At 45.4% G+C, this 24,964-nt stretch overlaps 1 long non-coding RNA gene across 2 annotated transcripts in view; it reads left to right on the top strand.

The window, feature by feature from the left end:
• Positions 1–24,964, top strand: part of LOC116903995 — a 120,726-nt gene that overhangs the window by 47,288 nt on the left and 48,474 nt on the right. For both annotated transcript variants that reach the window (XR_004388324.1, XR_004388323.1), the window contains exon 2: positions 18,867–18,984. This is a non-coding gene — a long non-coding RNA (uncharacterized LOC116903995). The remainder of the gene's footprint in view (positions 1–18,866; positions 18,985–24,964) is intronic.

Genomic DNA, 24,964 nt, shown 5'->3' with positions numbered 1-24,964 from the left:
AGCGAGTTTTGACCAGTAGATTAGACTTGTGGTAAGGCTCGGATTTCATTTGGAAGAAGCTGGACCTTCCTGGTGGTGGAGAACACGGAAACAGCAGAGATGGGAACAGCCCTGGTTTGGATTCTTTTTTTTTTTTCCCCCTGTTTTTTTGGAACTTGGCGTAAGCTACAGATGTCTGAAAAGAGAGAACCTGAATTGAGAAAAATGCCTCCCTTAGACTGGCCTTTAGGCCAGTCTGTGGAGTCATTTTCTCCATCAGTGATTGATATGAGAAGACCCAGCCCATTACCAGGGTTGTCACCCCTAGACAGGCAGTTCTGGAGTGTATATGAAATCAGCCTTACACGAGTCCTCCATGGACTCTGCTTCCGTTCTTGACTTGAATTCTCACTCTGTAGTCTCTGGAGGATGAGCTGTGAGCTTTAAGCTAAAATAAACCCTTTCCTCCCCTAGTTGGTTTTGGTCAGTGTCTTATCACTACAATAAAATATAAACTAAGACTTGCCCTGAGAGGGACCAATCTGTGGAGGACAGTGGCTTGGCATCCCCAGGTGGCCTGGTTGGGAGGGGAAAGACTGTGGGACAGAGAAAATGTCGGAGAGAAGCCATGTGAGCATTGACAGGTGCTGACAGCCACTGGTGTGAGATTGTGGAAGGGTCTGAGCTCCAGCAAGTCAGGGAGGACAGAGATGCTGAGAATGTGGGAGGCTGCCCGGGGAAGAAGCTGACATTGGGGTGAATGTGGTTAGTCTGTTTCTAATAGGCTGGGTAACAGAACTGTATAAGCACGAACCAGTTCTGACTTCAGCCTGCTACCTGAGCTTGGCAGTGTCGTCTTCTCGACTTGCTCTGCTCAGAGCAATCTTTACAGTGTTTTATCGAGCCTTCCATGTCCCAGCGGACCCTTTCCCTCCATCCTTGCGTGGGCCTTGATGACACTGGTCCTGTACCAAGCATCTGCTTAGGGTGCCAGTGCTGTTGCTTTACCTGAACCCATCTCTCTTCAGTTCTCAGAACCTTTTCTTTCCTCCGGTCAGCTCCCAGTCTCCTCTCCTCCTCCTCCTCCTCCTCCTCCTCCTCCTCCTCCTCCTCCTCCTCCTCCTCCTCCTCCTCCTCCTCCCTCCTCCTCCTTCTCATTATTATTAGTATTATTACTTTGCAATTTGGGGTGTTGAACCCTGGGTCTTGGCTACAGTATATACCCAGTCTTCTATTTTTTATTTGTTTCTTTTTAAAATCTTTTTAAACCTTGAGACAAGGCCTCCCTACATTGCCCAGGCTTTCCTAGAACTTGTGATCCTCCTGCCTCAGCTTCCCTTATAGGAGGGATTACAGGTATGTGTCAGAATGCACAGTTAAGTACCTCCTGCCCCTTTTTGGAAAACCCTTCCCATTCATCTACAAAACAATAGTGCTGGCTCTCTTGCTGTTTTTGCCTCCCTCACTTGCCTACAAGTGGACACACTTAAAGTTTATATATATATAAAATATATATAAAAATATATATATTTAATATATATAATAACTTTATATATATATAAACTTTATATATAAAAATGAAACAATCCAGTACTTTCAAGAGTGCAGCAGGGGTTGCTGCTCTGAGGCACCAGCCTTGGAACTGGGCTTGATAAACAATTTGAAAAGCAATTTGGCAGCAAATATGAAGAACTATAAAATGTTCATGTCCTTCAACTTTCTATGTTTTAGAAAAAGTCAGTTCTAAGAAGATAGTCTCAGATATGGAAAAAATATGCAGGAACATCTATACTGGTATGATGTTATAAGGTCATGAATTTGGAGAGGTTTGAGATGTCAAACAACATGAGATAGTGAAATAAAATGAATTAGTCTTCCTTTACTACTGATATATTATTTGCCTGTTAAAAGGATTGTTACAAAGGCTGTCTAACAGCTAGAAAATTGCTTCCCTAACAATGCTACATTTACAAAATGGCATCCGCAGCTATATAGATATTCTTAAATATACATACAAAAATATTTGTATATAAAAATATGCATACAAAAGGTTGTATGGTTGTTCTTAAATATGCATTAAAAAAGATGAAGTATGGGGATCAGGGTGCGACCTCCAGAAGTCCCGTAAATAAAGCACCATGCGGTGGCATGTGCTTACAATTCCAGTGTTGGGGACACAGACAGGAAGATCCCTAGAACTGGCTGTTCAGCTACTCAAGTCTAACTGGTGACCTCTAACCCAGTGAGAGGCTCTGTTTCCAAAACAATAGGTTGTTGGTGCTTGAAGAACCGAACCAGAGATAGGTATGTTACACGTGTGTACACACATGCACAGATGCATTCACAGTGTGATGGTGGACTGAGAATGGTCCCCGTAGGCTCATGTATGGGGTGCTTGATACTCCACCGCTGAACCGGGAGGAAGGATCAGGAAGCGTTGGCATTTTGGAAGAGGTGTGTCATTGGGGTGGGCTTCAAGGTTTCCCGTTAGCTCTGTCTGCCTCATGATTGATGTTTCAGGATCATGGCTGCCTGCTTGCTGCTGTGTTCCCCACCATGGTGGGCAATGGACTAAACTAATCAAAATGTTTCCTTTCATTAGTTACCTTGATCATGGTATCTCATCACAACAATAGAAAAGTAACTAAGACACATGATGAAGAAAATTTAACCCAAATGTTGATATTAAATGTGTGGCTATGGTTCTTCCTAAATATTGCATTTCCTGTATTTCAGTTCTACCCTAAATACAGAAAGGTACTAGAGTTCTTTTAAAGCCAGTCGTTTAAAAAGATCCTGTCTATAGCATCAGTGGTCAGTGGTGTTGGGTAGCTGGCCCTACAGATCATTAGCACCCAAACGCTCAGTATCCCTTCACTTCAGACTGCTTCCTCTTTCTCTTCCTGGAGGCTACTTACCCTGAAGGTCACCACCACTGGGCAATGAAGGTGAAAAGCAAGCAACTTACTCCCTGTACCTTGACACACATAAGCTAAGTCCCCACTTAAATAACTCTTAATTTGTTCTCATTGTAGCTTCTCCTACCCCCATTGACAGAGGCTCCCCCTTGGCTGGTTTGAGCAGAGCATGTTAGTAGACAAAACTCTCTATGTTTTAGCATGACTAGAGAACTTTGGTGGTTTTATTTTATTTCTTGAGATGGAGATGTCTCCTGTAGCCCAGACTGTCCTTGAACTTGCTGTATGGCTGAGGATGACCTTGAACTTCTGGTTCTCCTGCTTCTTCCTCAAACCCTGGGACCGCAGCGTGTACCATCATGCCGATTTACACAGTGCTGGAAATGATGAAACCCAGGGGTTTGTACATGCTAGGCAGCCACGCTACCAACTGAGTACATCCCAGACCTGTTTTTATTTTATTAGGAACAAAACAGATTTATGGAGTACATTGCAAGGGGCATAGGCTGGGTAGTAACAAGATTGGTGTTTCCAGCCTAAAGTGATTTGAGAAAGAAGGAAAGAAAGTAAGAGAGAAAGGAAGGAAGGAAGGAAGGAAGGAAGGACGAAAGAAAGGAAGAAAGAAAGAAGGAAGGAAAGAAAGAGAAAGAAAGAGGGAACAAACCAAATGATTATCCACTGAGCCCCAGGTAAACACTTGTCCTGTATTACTCCTTTTTTACCCTTACTAACCAGAGAAATAAAGGTTATCCGTTGGGAGGATTAGAGAGGTTAAATAATTCACCTAAATTCACTTACACAGGAAGCCATGAAAGTGAAACTTAAACCCTCATATCTCTGACCTCCAGGCCTGTATGCTTAGCTTGCTACCTTGGTAGACAGCCGTCAGCTATTAAAGTTGACTGGGTTAACTTATTTTATAGACATTGGCCAGATGAGCAAAGATGTAAGTCACCCTAAAACTCACAGTCAATTGATGGCAAGGCCAAGTGTCTGTCTATGTACCCTAACTAACTTCTCGCTGCTTCAGATCTTGACGGGATATCTAGGGTCTCGACCACTGGAGAGACCATGGAATGGACAGGGTTCTTTCTCCAAAGCACCCCGAGACTCTTTTCAACATGTGTGTGAGCGCGTGGGTGCTCACAAACCATGGTCTATGAATAGAACCAGGACAGCTTTGGACCGTTCCCTCTTGCCTCTTGCCTTACTGCAGTGCCACCCCTCTGCTAGTGGCATACTCCAACCTGTCTGGCCCTTGAGGGCGATTGGTGATTTCCTGTCTCTGGCTTCCCCCTCAGTGTAGGAGTGCTGGATTACAGATGTGCATCACCACATTTAAAAATGGATTCCAGGGATGGGGTCTGGGTCTCAAGCACTTTTGCAGGTTGAGCCAGCAATAAAATACTCTTAAGTATTTTAACTCTGTTTGTTATCTGTATTATCCCAAGCACTCGCTGACAAACTAGACTTAATTTCATCTGCTTTGATTAATGATCTCCTTTGGGGGATTTAGAGGTTCTCCTCTGGGTCAAAAAAAAATAACTTTTTTAAATGAAATAAAATCCTTAGTTGTTAAATACTAAGTCAGGTCTTTAAAAATGGTTATTTGGACTTTAAGAATTTATTCTATTAATAGGAGACATGTACGTTATCAAAAGGAATGTTCCCACAAGTTATGACTAATACTCTTTCAGAGGAAATCACTAACAAAAAGAGATTTTCCATATAACAAGCCATTTATTTCAAGCAACGAAGTTTAATAAAGATCTGAAATAAATCGGTTGTAACAGGAATTGAATAGAGTTTCTCAGAAAACATCGTTCATAATGTCCACCAGTCCAACAGCTCGCCAGTGTTCTTTTGTGCCTCCTGTGGCTGAAAGGCTAGGCAGAAAACCATTTTAGTTCCTGGCACAGGTATAAGCAACCAGAACACGACCTTCCTCATTAACAAACAGCTTTTTTGACAGCTTCCGGTGATCCAGGCTTTGCTATATACTGTGCATGCTCAGACGCAAGTAAATTACACTCAGAACTGAAGCTAGTCTAAAAGATGGAGACATAGGGTTAAGGATATGGCTATGACAAAGTTCTTGCATAACCCTGAGTTTAAGCCCAAGAATCCATGGGCTTAAACCAAGAGCATAGTGATATGCAGTTGTAATCCCAGCTCTGGGAGGTGGAGATAGGAGGTGCTGTTAAGCTCTTGGGCCAGACGACTTAGTCTACTTGGTGAAGTCTGGCCCACCATCTCCACACACGTACACAGAGGGAAGGGAAAGAAACAGGCGTGCCCAGATTAAGAAACTAGTCAAGAAACACTAGCGAAGCAATCACCAAGTCTGTGTCGTCGGAGGTTCCTTCCTTTCTGTCATACAGGGAGTGACATTTTCTACAGAAGCGGCAAGTTCAGCCCTCCTCTTTGTGAAAGAAAGATGAAAGGCAGTTTGAATTGCTGCGGTTGTTGTTAGGCAACGACTAATTCCACTGGAGAATTGGTTCTATGAAAGGTGGAATTTTAGGAACCTAAGAAAGAGGTCTAGGGCAGTGTGTTTTTCTGCATAGTATGAACTTCCTTCCAGGAGAACTCTTCTCACCAAGCCAGTAAAACCTTCCCGGGTGACCTGGCTGAGAGCTTAGCCCGAGGAGCTGTCCTTGGTCTGAGAGGTCAGAGGAAAACTTAGCATGTGGGTCTCTGACTTTCCTGGGGGCTGCTGTGCTGTTTGGTCTGTAGGACTCCGCCCACCACGCAGAACAGGCTCGAGGGTTTCAGGCAAGCCCCTGGAAAGGCCAAGCACTTTGCCTCTGCTCACTTGATCCTCTCTACATTTGAGCCGAGTTTTCCTGCCTTAGATCAGGAAACAGGAACCTGAACTTTGGTTGTTCACTAAAATCATATCAAATACCTGGTTTGTGCACAATGAATTCTAAACACCACGGAAGAACAAAATAACATCTCTGCCCTTAAAGATCTTGCGTTCCGGTTATAAGACACCCCCACATTAAATAAAAATCAAGCAGCTCAAGAACATACAGAGATGACTCAGAAACCAACAGACAGCCATGGGTACAAGTGTTTGAAATGGAAGGCAAGGGGATGAGGTGGAAGGAGGCTTCCGGGCAGACGGGAAATTTGAGAAAGAACCCGAGGAAGAGGATGCTCTATGGAGTACTGCATGCATATACAGTTTTGTTGCCTAAAACCAAACAAAACTAAGCATGTGTGTTACTTTATATAATGTATTATTATACATGAATATTTATGTAATATGTATATAATATATGTGTGCATCAGAGAAAGAGAGCCTGAAGGCTGCTTACTGATTTGTGAGGATGGATGCCTTCACCGCTTGTCTGTTGCTGGAACAGAACGCCACAGACTAGGTAGCTTGAAAAGAAAAGGTTCAAACAATTCAGAAATGTACATACAGCATACATATATATTAGGTCATAATTCTTGGAGCTGGGAAACCCAAGAACACAGGACCTTGTGGTGTCTCACATGGTGCTTGAGAGACCAATAGGGTGGGAGCAAAAGCCAAGAAAGCCAAACTTGATTTTCTGACAACTGACTGATGAAAGTGAGCCCACCGCCCTGAGAACTCGCTGACTCCTGGGAGAAGGACACTGACCCACTCAGAGGGTTAGGACCCACATTCTTCTTCTGAGTCTCTCTCTCAACACTGTCACACTGGACTAAAGGTTCTAATCTGCAGACTTTGGTGAAAACATTGAAACCACAGCAGATGTGCACATGATTGTGTGGATATTTGTGTGTGTGTGTGTGTGTGTGTGACACACACGCGCATGCCTCACATGCAGTTGGTAGTTGGTGGTAGAGAAGAAAGGTCTAGAATTGACTTTCAGATTTTTTTTAACCTTCAATCATTCCTCTATGTACACACACACACACACACACACACACACACACACACGTTTGTGTTGCTTGAACCTATTTCCAAAGAGGATGCATTCATTCTTAATTTATTATAATTTAAAAGGGTTATCTTATAAAATAGTTAAGACTTGTAAAGGTAGGGGCTCTATCAGGGTAGAGCAGCTGGAGAATGTGCTTCCAGGTGGCAGTGCCCAGGGTGTGTGTATGGAGTAGTGTGTGACAGAGAGGAGGGACCAATGGAGAAAAGATACAGCAGTTTGGTAGGTTGGAGCTGAAGAGGAACTGAGTACCAGGAGCCTAAGTCCTTTGTCTCTGGCCAGGAACAAGGATGAGCCATGGAAGGTTTGTCAGGGATGAGAATCTGGATGCACAAATAGTCATTCATTAGCAGGAATCCTGAAGTCCCAGCAAATGAGATAGTAAGAAGTAAACATACCCGTCTTGTATCACATGGAAGTCCATGGCGGCATCTCCTACAGCGTGAAGCCCATTGCTGTACCTGTCAGCAAACTAAAAAGCTGTAGTGCTGTCAGATGCAGTGGGGAATAGCTGCCTATCCTTGGTCCTCAATGTTAGTTTCACTATAAATCCTATGTATCATTTGACATCTCTGATGAAAGTTTGAAATTCCCCCCATTTTTTATATGAAAAGATTGACCTTTAAATTGAATAATGACGACTTAATTTTTAAAGAATGACAGTCCATAATGTATCATTTCTTCTCGTCTTAGATCGACTGACAAATCACTTTCTCAAGCATTTGCTTATAATTATAGCATGTTACAGACACTGTATACATTGTGTTTTGTACATATACACAGATGTGTTTGTTCAACAGACACAATGGAACAAAAATCTGGCTCCCTTGGGATGGTAAATATCTGGCAGACAAGAGTATCCTATGTGAGGGGTCAGTATTCTATGTGATTGACCCTTAGGCATGGTGACTTAGTGGTCAGTACTCTATGTGACTGACCCTTAGGCATGGTGACTTAGTGGTCAGTACTCTATGTGACTGACCCTTAGGCATGGTGACTCAGGGGGCAGTACTCTATGTGACTGACCCTTATGCTTGGTGACTCAGGGGGCAGTACTCTATGTGACTGACCCTTAGGCATGGTGACTTAGGCGTCAGTACTCTATGTGACTGACCCTTAAGCATGGTGACTTAGGGGGCAGTACTTCATGTGACTGACCCTTAGGTATGATGACTCATTCTCAGGGGATGAATTCTAATGAGGTAGCCCTTTGATTACGAACAAAGAAGGGCATCAGAGAGCCCGATGTCAAGTGACACTTAGTAAGACACATTAACTTCTGATATGATCCTGTAACCAGGAATGCTATTTGAAGTATACAGAAATATATGTATAACATATGTCAATATGCACATGACATATACACATATATGCATCGTGTATGTATCTATCTATGTGACAGCAGGAGGTACTTGCTGCTTTTCACTTCCCTCTTCCTCCAGGCACTGTGAGGACATTTAGCCCTCAGTTTCCCCATCAGTCCACACTTCCTGTCATACCATCCCAAGGTGTCTGTTGTAGAGCGACAGATGGAAAAAAGCTTTGAGATAGGGTCTCTGTGTATTCCTGGTTGGCCTAGAAGTTTCTGTGTAGACCAAGATTGCCTTAAATGCACAGAAATCTTTCTGCCTCCACCTCTGCCTCTGCCTCTGCCCATGACTCCTCTGGCTCTGTCTCCTTCACCTCCTCCGCCTCCTCCACCTCCTCTGCTTCTTCCTCGGACTCTTCTGCCTCCTCTCCTCTGCCTCTGCTGATTTAAGGCATTCACCCCCTCACCTAGCTGATGGGTGAGATTCTTAATGGACAGAGCTGAGTTTTCTTGCTTGATGATAGGAAAACAAATGAAGGATTTTTCCAAACCACATGGGAAGAGATTCCTGATTCCTTTGGCTCCATATTCCTTCCTTCTGTAGTCTTTCTCATCAGTTAAATGGCCTTCCTGTCCCCTCTTCCACATACAAGGACGACAGAAGGTGTGTTGCCCTGTGTGTTAAGAGAAGGCAGGGATGCAGACAACTCTGACCCTCCCTGGTCTGACACATGTAGGCCTGCCTTACGAAGACATTGTTCACGGAAAACAATGATCCTTAGATGTGTTTTCTAACAATTTTGGGGATTGGAGATTAATCCAATTTACTTTGTCAAGAGGCCCTGGTTTATATACCCAGTACTCCAAACAAACAAACAAGCAAACAAACAGCTAGGTATGGGGCTGAGAAGATGCTCAACAGGGAAAAGATGTGCCAAGCAAGCATAAAGCAGAAGTCAATCTGCAGCAACCATTTAAGTGCCAGGTAGGCATAATAGCCTGCCCCTAATTCCAGATTCCAGGCAGGCAGAGAGAAGGGATTCCCACAACAGGCTGGCTAGCTAGACAAGACATATTGATGGACTCTGAGTTCAATGGGGAGAACCCTTGTCAATAAATGGAGCACAGTCAAGGCTCCTGGTATCCGTGACATCCTTGGGCTTCTGTGCACAGGAGCATATATGTGTCCCATAAAACATAAGATCACACACTTCCATACTCAAGAACAAAGCAAAAAACTGGTACAATAATGTATACCTGGGATCCTAGCATTTGGGAAGTAGAGCCATGAGGATTTTGAGTTTAAGGCTGGGTTACATAGCACAAGCCTATCTCAAAAATAAAAAACAAAAATTAGCATCATTTTCACATACTGCTCATCATGATCTCGAGGAGAAATGAGAATTCAGTCCATCAACACCACTACTAGCCAAGTTGAGTAAAAGAGATAGTGCTTGTGAGTGGGGCTATAGAGAACAGTCTATGCTTCTAGAACAATTCATCCCATGCGGGCCTGACCTGCCTCTCTCTCCTCACTCTTTAGTCCCTGTCTCTCTTCTCCATCCTGTTTCCCTCCCTGGTAAATAGACACAATGTAAACTCTAAAGGGTGTGCATTGACATTTACTGCTTTTCTTGCCGGTTGTGTGTACCTGTGTGTGTGTGTGTGTGTGTGTGTGTGTGTGTGTGTGTGTGTGTGTGTGTGTAGAAGGGTACATGGGGGCAAGAAGGAGAGTTGTCCAACCTGTGTGTAAAAGAAGGAAACTGGGAAAAGCTTTCTCTTGAGTCTGACGCTACCCTGCTATGTGAACTTTTCTGTAAATGATACAAGCTTAACCAAATACTATAGGAAAAATATCCCCCAGTTGTGTGAATTTTCCTCCTTCCCTACCTTATCCTTACCACCCCTTCCTTCCTTCCTTCCTCCTTCATTTTTTCTTTTCTCCTCCTCCTCCTCCTCCTCCTTCTTCTTCTCTCTCTCTCTCTCTCTCTCTCTCTCTCTCTCTCTCTCTCTCTCTCTCTCTCTCTCTCCCTCCCTCCCTCCCTCCTTCCTCCCCCCTAGAAAAATCTTTTTATGTTGTCCTGGCTGGCCTCGAACTTGAACTCAAAGCAATCCTCCTGTCTCAGCCACCCAACGGCTGGGATTCCACATATAACTTGGGAAAGGACCTTTAAAAGTGCAGAAATTATTGTGAGGGAACTGAGTTTGCAATCCCATTTTTTTTAATTAGATGAAATACCTTAAGATAATGCAAAGAAATATTAAGAATGGCTGGATAGTAAAAATTTTGACTCCTCCCCCCAAAAAAAACCCCCAATAATCCTGTGCCGTTAGTTCATCTGTTTACAGATCCACATGTCTGAGATAGAACATACAAGTATATGCAGAGCACAGGCTTCCTGTGAAGAAGCTGCTTCAGGTCCAGGCCCCTAGAAGCAACAAAACAAACACCCCATTCATCTCTAGATGACATCAGCCAGCTCTGCCTGGTGACCTAAAATGAGTTGAGGGACTTACTGTCTTCACTTCATTTGTGCTTGCCGTCTCAGTTCTGAAGCAAAACGTATTTTTTAAAATATAATTGATATTTTTGTTAGACTTAATTTGGTCAAGGAATTAAATACGTATAACACGGATGTTTGTAGTTTAATTATATGAAATAAATGATTAAGATACACAAAGAATGTATAGGATTCTTAATAGATTCACATTATCATAAAATAGGGCATTGATTTATGTCACTATTACCTTGTCTTTACCAATTATTGTTGGTGGTCCTCAGAATGTTTTTGAGATGGGAGTCTCACTGTATTTTCCTGCCTAACCTTGAACTCCTGGACTCAAGCAGTCCTCCTGATTCCCAACTAGCAGGGACTAGAGGTGCATTTCATCATACCCAGTTCTATTTACCTATTTTTAAGTGTTGTAAGGCTTCGAATTTTAAATTTTGTAATACACATGTTGTATTCTCCCTTGGGAGAATTTCGTTAGCTTTTCTCCTTCTAACCCACAGCTAAGAAAGCCTGTCCTATGTCCGAGATGACGGTCATCAGTATAAAACGTTTCGATTTGAGAAGGGCTATAAAGACTTCTTGTCCTCCGAGCCGTCTTTACAACGGTTTTGTCGATTGTCTCCCGCGTGTTCGCTTGCCAGCAATAAGCAAAAATATAGCTGGGGCTGTGTCAAAAAAAATTCACTGGCCACATTCATCCCTCTTCATCAGGGTTTCCTCAGCAGTGCCCCCAAGCAGGGACCGCGCCAGCCAGCAGAAACAGCTAGTTGTCTGCAGTGAAGAATAATTGGAAGCATGGTGCCTGTTTCTTTTCCTGTGAGTAACAATCCGTCCATTTAACATTCTTTCGGTGCTCTTGAACTCTGTGGTAGAGCCTGTGTTCCCGCTCAGTTGGGGCCAATCCGAGAAATGCCGACCTTCCTGCCTGCTGCTGGCCCTTTCAGTGTGGAGCAGTGACAGCCATCTGATGGCCTGGCTCTTCTACACAGAGCTAGTGACAGGCTTGGAAATGCTAATCGGGGGCAGGGGAATTGTGATAAAATTTATGACTGTTATATTAATAACCCCCCTCAATCACAGAAAGGTTGGACACCTTTGCCCTCTCTAATACTCCCTGTACCACAGCATTCTTTCATCTTTTCTGGCCATGTATATTGATTTTGTAAACACTCCATGAAATGTTGCCTATTCCCTTTTTGTATATAAAAAAATACGGTTTATATGTTATTTGCTAATCAAAAACATACACTTGTCTCTGCAGATTGTGAGCCTTGGAGTCTATAGTCCTGGCCATCTTTGTGTGTTTCTCATGTCCTGTTCTAGAATGTTCTGGTAGGAGGATATCCAGGCCGACCATCGTGATTGTTTGTACCACCACACACTTCTTCCCTTTTTAATTTTGTCCTTCGTTTGCAGTGCAAAGAGCTTACAATTTTTAACACTGCTTTCATGTTTGTATTTATTCCACGGGAGTTAGGCTCCCATGCCTATAAAAAATAACCAGAGAATGGCGACTTAATAAATAGAAATGCATTTTTCTCAAACGTGAAGGTATTTGGAGATAGGAGGTCTGGGACTGGAATATTGGCTCCCTGCTCATCTGAGATGCGGTTGTCTGTCTTCCCTTATCGTCTGAGATGCAGTTGTCTGTCTCCCTGAAGGTCTGAGATGCAGTTGTCTTCCCATCCTGCCATCTTTTATCAAGTCAAAGCCAGGAGCTGGCACATACGGCTGTAGCTCTCACACATATATTCCTGACAGGAAGTGAAGAAAGAGGACTGTCAACTGGAGAAACTTCCGGTTCAATTCTCCCTCAGGAAGTCCCACCCACTATATCCCTGACCTCGGATTGAAGCTAACTGGAGGGCCGGGTTGTAGTTCAGAGGTGGGGTGTTTGCCAGCATTCACAGCCCCTCAGTTCAGTCCTCAGCACTGCAAAGAGAAACAGGGAAAGGCAACGGAGGAACTATTATCCGTAAATCCAAACACATCGCCGCGCCATATTAAACCAAGGCAAATGCGTTTGGTGTAACGTCCCGCAAGCTCTGCCTGGAGCCTCAATCTTTGGTTCCTAGTTCGTGCATGTGGCCTCGCCCGGACCTCAATGCTGCAACTCCTACATTTGGATTAGCTTAACACACATCTTCCCAGTCATCTATTTCCTATCTTGTCACTTTCTTGAGATAACTTCCTTATACATATCTTAATTTTTTTAGCCTAGTCTTGCAGATCTTTTGAAAGGGAAACTCATTCCAAAGTATATTTATTCATGTTCCTTCCATCTTATGCTTATTCATTTTTAGAGATGATTGTTTTTCCCTTCTCTTCTTGAGATTTATTGATATGATCATTTATTTTCCCAGGTATTGTCTTTAAAGCAAAGTTTACCATTCAAGCTTTTTTGTTGTTGTTGATGTTTTGTTTTTGTCTTGAATAAGCAACCTAAGCACATCCTCTGTCTCAGAGATTTTGCCATCGCTGAAGAACAAATGTAACTTTTAGCTTTTCAGCCATGACGTGTAAGGTCATCAGGGGCATTTGATAATTTGGGAAGTTCATTGTCATCATTTCCTTTGATGTCTTTTACAGACAGCTACGAATACCCCTGCCTGACCCACACTCTTCTACAGGGCTGAGAGGTACTGCCCTTAAAGCCTAGGTTCCTTTCCAGGTCTACCTAGTGGAGGAAGGAGTTACACTTCCGTCCCAGAATTCCAAGTCCACCTAGAACCATTGTCTGTAATCCCAGAACTCTGGATGCTGAGGTAGAATTGATACAAGTTCAAGGCCAGTTTGTGCTCTGGTATGAGACCTTGTCTCAAAACAACAACAACAAAACAAAACAAAACACAAACAAACAAACAAAACCCCAAAGCACCCACCTGGAAATGAATTATAAATATGTGTTTATCTTTGTGCTTGGCTTTCTCTACTGAGAAACCAGTCATCAGAAATGGTAGAACCATGTCTGGAACACATTGTGGATTGCTATCCGTGTCAGCTTTTTTGTAGCTGTGACAAAAATACCAGACAAAAGCAACCTGCCTGAGGAGAGCTTTAGTTTGCGTTAAGGTTCCAGTCCATCATGGCGGGGGAAGCATGGGAGAGTTCACAGAGGTAGGAGCGTGCGCAGGATGTTCACATAGTGTCAGGAAAAGAGAGGCAGAGAGGGGGACCGGCATGGCACTATAGACAAGCTGTCATTATCAGAGGTGCATTCCTAGTTGTCCTCTTGTTGGACCCTGTGCATGTGCGTGTGCATATGCATGTGTGTGTATGCGGGTGTGGTGAGAGGAGAGAGAGAGAGAGAGAGAGAGAGAGAGAGAGAGAGGGAGAGAGAGAGAGAGGTGGGAAGGAGAGGGGGGGAGGGGAGAGTGGGAGAGACGGGGTAGGGGTGGGGGAGAAACGCACAAGAGAGAGAATAGGTCTTATTATGTAGCCTTGACTAACTGATCTGGAACTCACTATGTAGACCAGGCTAGCCTCAAACTTACAAATGTTCATCTGGCTCTGCCTCCCAGGTGTTAGGATTAAAGGCCTGTACCACCATGCTGGGCTGTGGTTTTTTATTTTGTGTTTGTTTTTAGTGTGTGTGTGTGTGTGTGTGTGTGTGTGTGTGTGTGTGAGAAGACACACACATGCTTGCCCAAATGCCTGTGTGCATGTAGAGATCAGAGGACAATTTGTGGAAATCAGGTCAACATTCTTCTTTGGCTGGGTGAGTCCTGGGCTGGAACTTGGGTCGTGGAGCTTGGCAGCAGGCAGCTTTGCCTGTCCAGCCATGCAGCTGGCCTTGTGATTGTTCTTTAAGGGACTGACAGGCGTGTGTGACAGGTGTGTGTGACAGTCGGTTTGGCTCTTTCAGGAACTTGCGGATGAAATGTCACTTTATATGCCTCAGTGAAATCACTTGTCCTTTTCTTTGCGCTCTGCATTTCTGTGAGTGCGTTAGTTATGGAGAAAGGCTTTTCTTTCTTGCCTGGTTCCCAGTTACCTTCCACTTCATGCCACAGCAGCACACTTGTTCCTGGCAGCAATCAAGGATCCTAAAATTAAACCAAATGCTTCAAGTGGTACCAGTTAGACAGGAAGGCTGCTGATTTTGTTTTTACCTACAGGGATAAAATAAAAGGCGAAACCCAAGTTTTATTAAAGCGGTACAACTTCTACCCAACTTCTCTCTTCTCATTTATTTTTCTTGAATTATATTAGATGCCATAGAAGTATGATTTGACTTTAAGATGGTGCAGACTTTGACAAGTCTTTGGAATGAGAACTCTGTATGGCAAAATGTACTCTGAGAAAATATTTAGCAGTACCTATGAAGTAAGTAAATAACCTGTGTGCACAAGAAACGTTCACCTTGAAATGCATGGGTTACGGTCCCTGGTGGACCCTAACCCTAACCCCTAACCCTAACCCCTAACCCTAACCCCTAACCCTAACCCTAACCCTTTACAATTGAGATTGCAGTGTGACAGCCCCACCCCACCTCCACAGGTTTTACCACTCCCCACACATCACTGGGACAGAGAGGGATCAAGAACCATTCCATTGCTAAAAACCACAGCCTTCCTAACACCACCAACCCCACCGCCATGTTCGGCAAAGAGAATAATTAATAAATCAGCACATTTTAAAGCCACCATGTCTCCTCTTAGGTATTTTTCTTTTCCGGTCTGACTGTGAAAGGAATTTGACTTCCTACCAGCCTTGGGAGACATAGGAAAGCATTGAGACTGAGAAGGAAACATGTCTGTTGAAAACAATTAATTAGGCAAAAATAAAGTCGTATAAACTTGCTATCGGGTTGAACATTAAACTGTATTTCTATACAATAAGTGTCATCTGCTAAAACTAAAGCTTCTGGCGCTGAGAATGTATGCTCGACACATGCAAGGCCCTTGCTTCCTTCCTGGTACTAACAACAAAAGGCAGATGTGGTGGTGTTTGCCCATGATCCCAGCACTCTAGAGGCACAGAAAGGCAGATCATTGGAGGTTTAAAAGCAGCCTGGTCCATGTAGGGAGTTCCAGGCTAGCCAGAGCTGCATAGTAAGACTGTCTCAAATGCAAACAAAGGCTTTCAAAACTGGCTTTATGTTTACAGTTGTTGAACGTTCAATGATGAGTTTAGGAGTTTGGTTTGTTTGCTTACTATTTTTTTTTTTTTGGTTCTTTTTTTCGGAGCTGGGGACCGAACCCAGGGCTTGCACTTCCTAGGCAAGCGCTTGTTTGCTTACTATTTTTTTCCCCCTATCTTTAGGAGTATTTAACATAGACAACTGCTTTGGATTGATTAATTCCTCTGGAAGGCAGCCCCCTAAATGGGGTTTTATAAATAAACTTACCAATATTATTCAAAACTGGCCCGAGTCCAGTTTGTTAACAGCACAGCTCAAGCCTGTACATAAATCCGACGGCTCATAGTTTGGTTGACCTGAAGAGAATAGGCTCCTAGATTTCATAAGTAGCGTTTCAAAATAAACATTGAGCTACTTCAGTGAGAGACGTAGTTCTTAAGTCGAGTCAGTGGTTCTGTCGCTGTCTAGTTTTTGTCTGTTGTATAAAATCTGGATGTTTTTACTTTCATGTTATTTGGTTCCAGAACCAAAGGGGGAACCAGGTACAAACTCGTCTCTGGAATTTAAGACTTTACTCATCTCCTTGTGTCTCTTGTTTTGTTCTTGTTTGTTTGTCTTTCTAGTTAACAGAGCAAGAATCCAAAGACTACACGTTTGAAAGATTTCTAATGCACCTTATAGAACTCTGTTATCACCAAGTGTGCTGTCTTTGCTAAGAATAAATACAGAAGCAGGACTATAAATAAATGGTGTGTTCTAAGAGGCCAAATTATAGTGTCGCCTCTGTGAAATTTCTCACGTTCTCTGCTGGCCTGGACTTAGAGATCGACGACATAGGTTAGGCCTCCTGTATCCAGAGTGTGCCTTGACACAAGAAATATGCATAATCCCTGCTGAGGGTACAATTTTCACAGTTTGGTAGCGGCACAAGAAAGCTTCTGAAATAGAAGTGGGGTCGGAATGTATTCGTTCTCATGAGTCCTGGGTGACTGACGTGACTAGTGTGCTTTGTGACGTTATGGGGTTGGTTTGCTTAGATTACAATCAAATTTTAAGGTGACTGTGGGGTGAAACACACACGACCAGGAAGACGTGAAGTGGCTTTATTACTCAAATAAAATTAAATTCCAGGAAATAAAATCCTTAAAGGGGCTGGTTGTGGAGAAGAGGGAAGACAATACCTTATCATTAAAAATCAATCAGATACTTACTAAGTGCGTCTCTGAGGATTCCTTACGTTTCAGTCACTGGCCGTTCTTGGATTACACAATACTTTCCCGTGCATTATCTCATTTGATCTTCTCAACAAGTAGGGAGGCCAGAGAGGGATCTATGGATGAGGAAATCGCATTTCAGACTTAAGTGCTTCCAAAGACAGCCACAGAACTGGAGCACGGTGTGGCTGCATGGGTGGGTGTTGGTGGGGGGTCCTCCAAATACTTTGTCCTCTGTCTCTCTGACCTCTGCCAAGTTCTGTGCCATATCATCTGTACAGGGGACTCCAAAGGAGAAAGATTATGTTCTCGACCCTCAAGGAGTTTATGGTCAGTTGGGAAGATATACTTGCCAAGCCGATGGCTTTAAATTGTTAATCTGCAATCTGGGTAAAATAGGCTGCAAACTCAACAGTTGGGTTATTTTAATGGCAAAGTAAAATGCTATAAACTCGACCCTGTGCCCTGAAAATGAATACAAATCCAATGGATGCTTCTGGAGTTTTCAAGCCAGGCCATGATTGTCTTTGGGAGAAATTCCTCAGCAGGTGGCAGGCCAGTGGGCACAGTCTTGTGCAGGGACGTGGGACCATGCAGCTCTTTGGAGTTCTGGAGGTCTTCCTGGCTTCTGTTGTGTTTTGTACTATCAACTGGAAGCCTGTGGGAGGTCATCCTGGCCCCTGCTCAGCCCTTTAAACCATTAGAGAGGCTCCAGTTCTGAGGGGAAGATTACCTGCAAGGGGTTTCCAACCTCTTGACATTGCAACATCAACAACACCATCTACAGTGTTGTAGGCCACATTCTTGGGTGCATATAACCTGTAGAACTCAGGTTGAGTGTGTCTGAGAAGCAGAGAATGTTTATTTAGGATTGAAAGGGACTATGGACGTGAAGGGTCTGCAGGAACTGGTCATTTTCATTTCCTTATGTCCCAGTGGGTATTCAGATCTATCGTTTTCCAAGCTCATACTTGTCCCAGAAGCGAAATTCTATTCCAAGTATCTGCTTTTGTCTTTTCAGCAGTGCAGGCTTGTACCGAGACAGCTGTGGGTCGGTCACTGTGTGTCCCTGCTTTTGTCTGTCTCACTGAAAGGTACACTGCCTGGGAGGCTCCGTGGGGACTGCCAAAAACTTCAGTGAGCAGCTGGCCGTTGTGATTTTACAAAGAGTGCCCGTGTCTAGCCAGGTTCAGCAGCCTCAGAGACAGTTCCAACATTGTCTTCCAAATGCTCCTTGGTAAAATGTCTGTTGGAATAGGCCTGCATAGGGGTTATGCCATAAGGCCTTGACTGCCGTCTCGGAGGCCTTAAACAGTGTCCTGTTGCAGTATGTGGGCTGCTAGGCCCCATGCTGAGTAAACATGATAACAGAATCAGTACCACCCACCTCTCTACACTGAGCACCTACATGGCCTTGTGATGCAAGCCTGTTGGCTATTAAGCCCACACGCAGCCACGCCCATCGGACCACTCAGGTCCTCAGAGTTCCATTCTCTGACTTCCTCTTTGAGGATGGAAATGGATTTCTGCTGAGTCACTGCAGCCTTCCTTTCCTCCCGCAGCTGTAAACACAGCCTCTGGAACTAGCTCTGTCGCACACTAGCTGTGCAACCTTGGGAAAGTTACCAGAGAATTCTTGACGCCTTCCATTCCTGATATGTCATTATCACGCACCATGATAGTTATAACAGCTACCTCAGGAAGTCACTGACCGATTTTGACCCCGTGGAGAGCAGTGAACACCGCGGAAGACGTGTTCCGGGCTGCGTTAGTATTTGCTCTTTGCTTCCGTTCATCTGCTGCCCGTTCTGAGTCTGTTCCGGGTGCCGCAAGAGTGAGAAGACGCGGTAGTTGCCCTCAGTGGGTATACAGTTTACATGATAAATCACCGTGTATCTTGTTTGCTCAACAGGTGGGAGGAACTCACGGCATGTACTTCTGAATGTATGCTTGCCTTGAGGAACAACGACAGGACACAGGGATGTGGACATTTTCAATCAGATGGTTCTGTCCGACAGTGTCGGCACACAGTAAGTGCCTAGCGCCATAGAAACAGGTCCCCACCCCCCCCTCCCCGCTTTCACTGTTGGGCTGGCAGGATGAATGCTGAAACCGAGCGTGTGGCCGGAGGTTGAGGGCGAGAGGTGGAGGTGCTCCTGGGGAAGTCTTCCAAGAGGCAGTATCCTTGAGCTCAGCTCTGATCAGTGAGTAGGCGTTAGCCAGTAAGAGAAGAGGGCTAAGAGTGTTCCAGGCAGAAGGAACATTGTGTGCAGAGTTAGGGAGGCGTGAAACAGCACAATACACTCGGGGAACTCCAAGCAGGCAAAGTACGAGTGGCGCCACATCCTTACTGAGACATACAGCGTGCATTTGTTAAATTGGTGTTAGAGATTGGAGGCTGGGAAATGGAACAGTGCTCGATCCTTCGGGCCTGTAGCATTAACCGAACAGCCGTTGAGGAGGAAGTAGCTAAGAGGCTTTTAATTGTTCCCTGTATACGTGTTCAGTGCAGTCTCTGAACTTCGTCTGCCATTCTTTCCCCCCCTCCCCCCTTTTTTCCAAAATTGATATAAGGTTTCATATATCCTGGGCTGGTCTCATATTCCCTAAGTAACCAAAGATAACCTTGATTTCTGATCTTCCTGCTTCTACCTCCAAAGTGCTGAGATTGTGGGCATATGCCAGCATGCCTAGTTTTTGTGGTCATGGGGTTCCAGTCTTGGGCTTTGTGCTTACTAGGGCAAGCATTCTATCCACTGAGTCTCACCCTCAGTCCCTTCTTACCTTCTTCTACCGGAAATAAACCCAGTTGTCTCCCTTTTCCTCCGGAATGACAGAGATGAACGTAAGTGGACCTGCTGGGATCCCAGAATAGGTACCAACCCTTCTGTGGGTAACACGTTGTTTTAGATCAAAGGTCAGTAAACCCTGGCCTAAGGGCCAGCCCCAGTGCACTGTGATGGCCTAGGATACCACCCACTGTGAGCCTAGGGTACCACCCACTGTGAGCCTAGGGTACCATCACTGTGAGCCTAGGGGTACCACCCACTGTGAGCCTAGGATACCACCCACTGTGAGCCTACCCACTGTGAGCCTAGGGTACCATCACTGTGAGCCTAGGGTACCATCCACTGTGAGCCTAGGGTACCACCCACTGTGAGCCTAGGATACCACCCACTGTGAGCCTAGGGTACCATCACTGTGAGCCTAGGGTACCATCACTGTGAGCCGAGGGTACCATCACTGTGAGCCTAGGGAACCATCACTGTGAGCCTAGGGTACCATCACTGTGAGCCTAGGGTACCACCCACTGTGAGCCTAGGGTACCACCCACTGTGAGCCTAGGGTACCATCACTGTGAGCCTAGGGTACCACCCACTGTGAGCCTAGGGTACCATCCACTGTGAGCCTAGGGTACCATCCCTGGGTACCATCACTGTGAGCCTAAGGTACCACCCACTGTGAGCCTAGGGTACCACCCACTGTGAGCCTAGGGTACCATCACTGTGAGCCTAGGGTACCATCACTGGCCTAGGGTACCATCACTGTGAGCCTAGGTTACCAGGGTAACCATCACTGTGAGCCTAAGGTAGGGTACCACCATCACTGTGAGCCTAGGGTACCATCACTGTGAGCCTAGGGTACCATCACTGTGAGCCTAGGGTACCATCACTGTGAGCCTAGGGTACCACCACTGTGAGCCTAGGGTACCATCACTGTCAGCCTAGGGTACCACTCACTGTCAGCCTAGGGTACCATCACTGTGAGCCTAGGGTACCATCACTGTGAGCCTAGGGTACCATCCACTGTGAGCCTAGGGTACCATCACTGTGAGCCTAGGGTACCACCCACTGTGAGCCTAGGGTACCATCCACTGTGAGCCTAGGGTACCATCACTGTGAGCCTAGGGTACCACCCACTGTCAGCCTAGGGTACCATCCACTGTGAGCCTAGGGTACCATCACTGTGAGCCTAGGTTACCATCCACTGTGAGCCTAGGGTACCACCCACTGTCAGCCTAGGGTACCTAGGGTACCATCCACTGTGAGCCTAGGGTACCATCACTGTGAGCCTAGGGTACCATCACTGTGAGCCTAGGATACCACCCACTGTCAGCCTAGGATACCATCACTGTGAGCCTAGGGTACCATCACTGTGAGCCTAGGGTACCATCACTGTGAGCCTAGGATACCACCCACTGTCAGCCTAGGGTACCATCACTGTGAGCCTAGGGTACCATCCACTGGGATAATTCATCCCTCTGTACACATTCACTCATCCTCCTACATGTTGGCCTATGCTCAGCCAGCAGTGGCAGGTTCAAGAGAGAAGGTAGAAGTAGCCACGTGAAGCTCAGCTTGGACTCAGCACAGTTACTTCTGGTCCATTCTGGTAGCCAGAGCCAGAGAGAGGCAAAAATCCAACCCAGATTGGAAGGGTCCGTAACTCAGCTCCAGTTCTTGCTCAGGGCCACTGAAAAGTGACTCTGCAGACAGCAGGAAGACTGGAGGGACAGAACCTGGCCGTGTTTGAAATCCCAAGCCATCGATCATACTCTAGAGCAGCATGCATCCCAACCACGAATTTTTAAAAGTCGTCTCTGGGTCTCACAGGGAAAGATGTATTCATCATACCTGTCTGTTCCAGCCCACCCACAGCTGTGAGTCATCAGTCTCTTCAACTGAGGGGACCATTATCCTCCAGCACATGACAGACACAGAGGGGGAGGAGAATAGGGCTCGTAGATGAGGCCCAGACCCACATTCCCGCACCCACCTGATGAGTCTCACTAGGGAACGGGGCTCGATTTTAACCCATTAAAGATGCAAAGCAGATCATTATCCCAGATGCAGCCATTGGCTGGACTGAACATCTCTGGGACTAATGTCTAAACAGACCTACATGAAATACTCCTGCTCATCACTCTGTGTCCCACTACTGTTAGCCAGTGACATTAAAACTGGCCACTGATGTCTCTCTGTTTAGATGGGGTCGAACTGACAGACATAGGGCAGTTCCTTTACTCGATAGCTGTTTCTCATTTGCTCTGTGTGTGTGTGTGTGTGTGTGTGTGTGTGTGTGTGTGTGTGTATGATTGTGTTTCTCGGGGTACATGTGTATGTGTGAGAAGGTCAGAGGTAAACAATGAATGTCTAACACAACCACTCTTCACCCCGTTTTTATGAGAGAGGTTGTCTCTGATCCTAGAACTCACCAGTTTGGCTAGACTGGTGGCAGTGAGCTCCAGGAATCCTCCTGTCTCGGCCTCCCTACCAAGAGGATTAAAGATGCATGACATCATGCCTGGCTTTACAAGGGTACCTGGCATCCAATCCCAGGTCCTGACTCCTGCAGAGCAAGCATTTCACCAATGGAGCCACCTCTGTCCCTCCTCTTTAGTTTGTGAAGATAGGGCCTCACCCTGTAGACCTGGTTGGCCCTGAACTTGTGACAGTCCTCCTAAGTGTTGGGTTTATAGTCGGGAAGCCGCTGGGTGTTTTTTTTTTTTTTTAAATCTTCTTGCCAGAAATTCTTCACTGTTATCAAACTTGTTTTAATAAAAAATATTTATTATAAAGAACAAGGATGTCAAAAACCCTTCATTGCAGTCCTCTCCCTGGTACCATGAGACGGCAGAAAACAGAACTCATAGATTGCACCTGTTTCTTAAGAACGTAGAAAGACAGAAACAAAATTTCAGTCAGACAAAACCTTACACGGCAGTTTGAAATACTTTTCTGTTCTGAAGCCACTCAACCTTCAGCATCTTCTACAGGAAGCTGAAGCCCTGACACCAACTTCCATGGAGTTGCTGCTGTTAAGACTTCTGTAGGAACAGCATCCGTGGGTGGAAGGAACATGCCAGATCTCAGGGAACTATTAGATGCCTGTTGACTCAGGCGGCAGGACCAGCTGTGAATGGGAATGTATTTTTACGTAGCTACAGTGGAAAGAACAGGCCGGTTGATGTTATTGCCGAGGTGGGGACAGAACCTGCTGGGATATTTGTGGATGGTTTGGTTTATGGGGGATGGGAGATAGAGTTGTCTCGGGAGGTACAGCTGAAGATTCTGAACTCGAAATTAATGCTGGCCATAACGGCACATGCCTTTAATCCCAGCATTTGGGAAGTGGAGGAAGGAGGGCTGGGAGGTCAAGGCCAGCCTGGCTATGAGAGAGAGAGAGAGAGAGAGAGAGAGAGAGAGAGAGAGAGAGAGAGAGAGAGAGAGAGAGAGATATTACTTGGGCAGGTCACATGATTGAATGATATATCTACCAGGTAAAGTCCTTTCAAAATTAGACCCCAACAAAGATTTCTTTCATGTTTCTGCATCTCCCACCCACCTTAGGAATGCCTTTAAAAAACACAAATCCTGCCAGCCAGCTGCCCCTGGAAAGAAGTCAAGTGGGATAACTTCCTGTTCAGGGGGAGAGCAGGGGGTGTCACCTCTGCTGCCCCTCCTCCCCTCTCAGCTCTTAGGCAGTGCAAAGATCTTCCTTCCTGCCTGCAGAGGAAGCCTGTGTGTTCTCTCAGACCTACCTTGGCATTCCTTGATGTCTTAGAGAAGCAGATGACCCCGGCTGAGCCAGACAGTCAGCAGTACAGCAGCTCTCAATGCTGCGTTTGGAAATTTCCATTCTTTGCTTGCAGCTCTGAAAAAAAAAAAAAAAATCTTAAGAGCCCAGTAGCTGGGAAATTTCCACAATGGAAAATTTTAACATATTCTTTAGCTCTAAACTATGCAGGTTTACAGACATTATTATTTTTTTCTTCCTGGTAATTTTCTCCCTTAACAACAATTTATGAACATGGTATCACTAGAGCTGTGGGAACAGGAGGGCAGGATGACCTAGGGGGTGGGCATAGCTTGCTTAGCTGGAGGCTGCACTGTATAACCGTGTGACCACTCTGAGAACCTCATCCTGAGTCCCGCTGGGTGGGAACTCATCCAAAGTAGAGCTCATTTGCCCAGGAGCCCTGCGGGGAAATCTGTGTAGAACTTTCAAATGGAAAGTGCATGGAACCCGGAACCTGGGAACCTGACATGGTGAGTCATGTTGCCAGCAAAAGCAGCTTCAAGCAGAGGATCCCTTAGACCGCTGCTTCCTGAAGCTGAACTTAAGCTGTAGGCTCGGATGCGGTAGATTGAGGATGGGACCTAGACTGCATTGCCAACTGATTCTGATCATCCAGGTGATGCTGATGCTGCCCTTTCTGCGGACCACAGTGTGTGGCATAGCGAGACCTTCGTCAGCATGCAGCCAGTGCCCTGCTGGCTGAATACTGCCAGAGGGTGGCTGGAGGTGAGCTCAGGTTACAAAGTTGAGGTCTCAGAATGGAACTCAAAGTCCTCCGGAGAGACGTTACGTGTCATTCTGGATAAAGAGGCCCTTCTAGAACGTAGGGGTGCACGGCATTGCCAGAAGGCTTGGCTTGGAGAATTCTAGAAATCAGGACCTTTCCAGAGAAACCCATGTTTAGCTGGTGATGATTCCTAAGCTGAGCCTGCCCCCTGAATGGTTCTCCAGCACTGAGGAGTGTGGGTGAATGGCCAGTGAACCAGTCCCTAACACTGACTGTTAACCACCATCCTACCCAGAGAAGAGTCCCAAGAGGCAGCCACTGCCACTGGTGCTCACTACGATTGAAATAAAATTTGAAAGCAAGTTGGAGATTTCCTTCACAGCAATCTCACCCGAGGGACAGAGGAAAGGAGAGGGAGAGAGGCAGAGGGGAGAGGGAGAGAGAAGAAGTAGTGGGGGCGGGTAGCATTATTAGTCTAGGATACTTCTACCTCGTAATCTGTAGTGTGTCCGATCCATGCATTTTTTTTAAAGCAACACTTGACCTAGTTTTCACTTTCTATTCAGTTGGGTTTGGGGTAGTTTTAGTCCATACACAGAGGACCATGTGGAAAGAAAGAAAGCCAAGGGAGATGACAGTCACGCAAATGTAGTAAATCGCAAGGCAGGCTTGATTACGCGGAGTATTATATCTCTGCCCTGCTA

Source organism: Rattus rattus, chromosome 6 (genome assembly GCF_011064425.1).
Source record: "Rattus rattus isolate New Zealand chromosome 6, Rrattus_CSIRO_v1, whole genome shotgun sequence".
NCBI classification, from domain to species: Eukaryota; Metazoa; Chordata; class Mammalia; order Rodentia; family Muridae; genus Rattus; species Rattus rattus.
The sequence above is the reverse complement of the archived record's forward strand: the minus strand, read 5'-3'. Positions and strand labels throughout refer to the sequence as shown.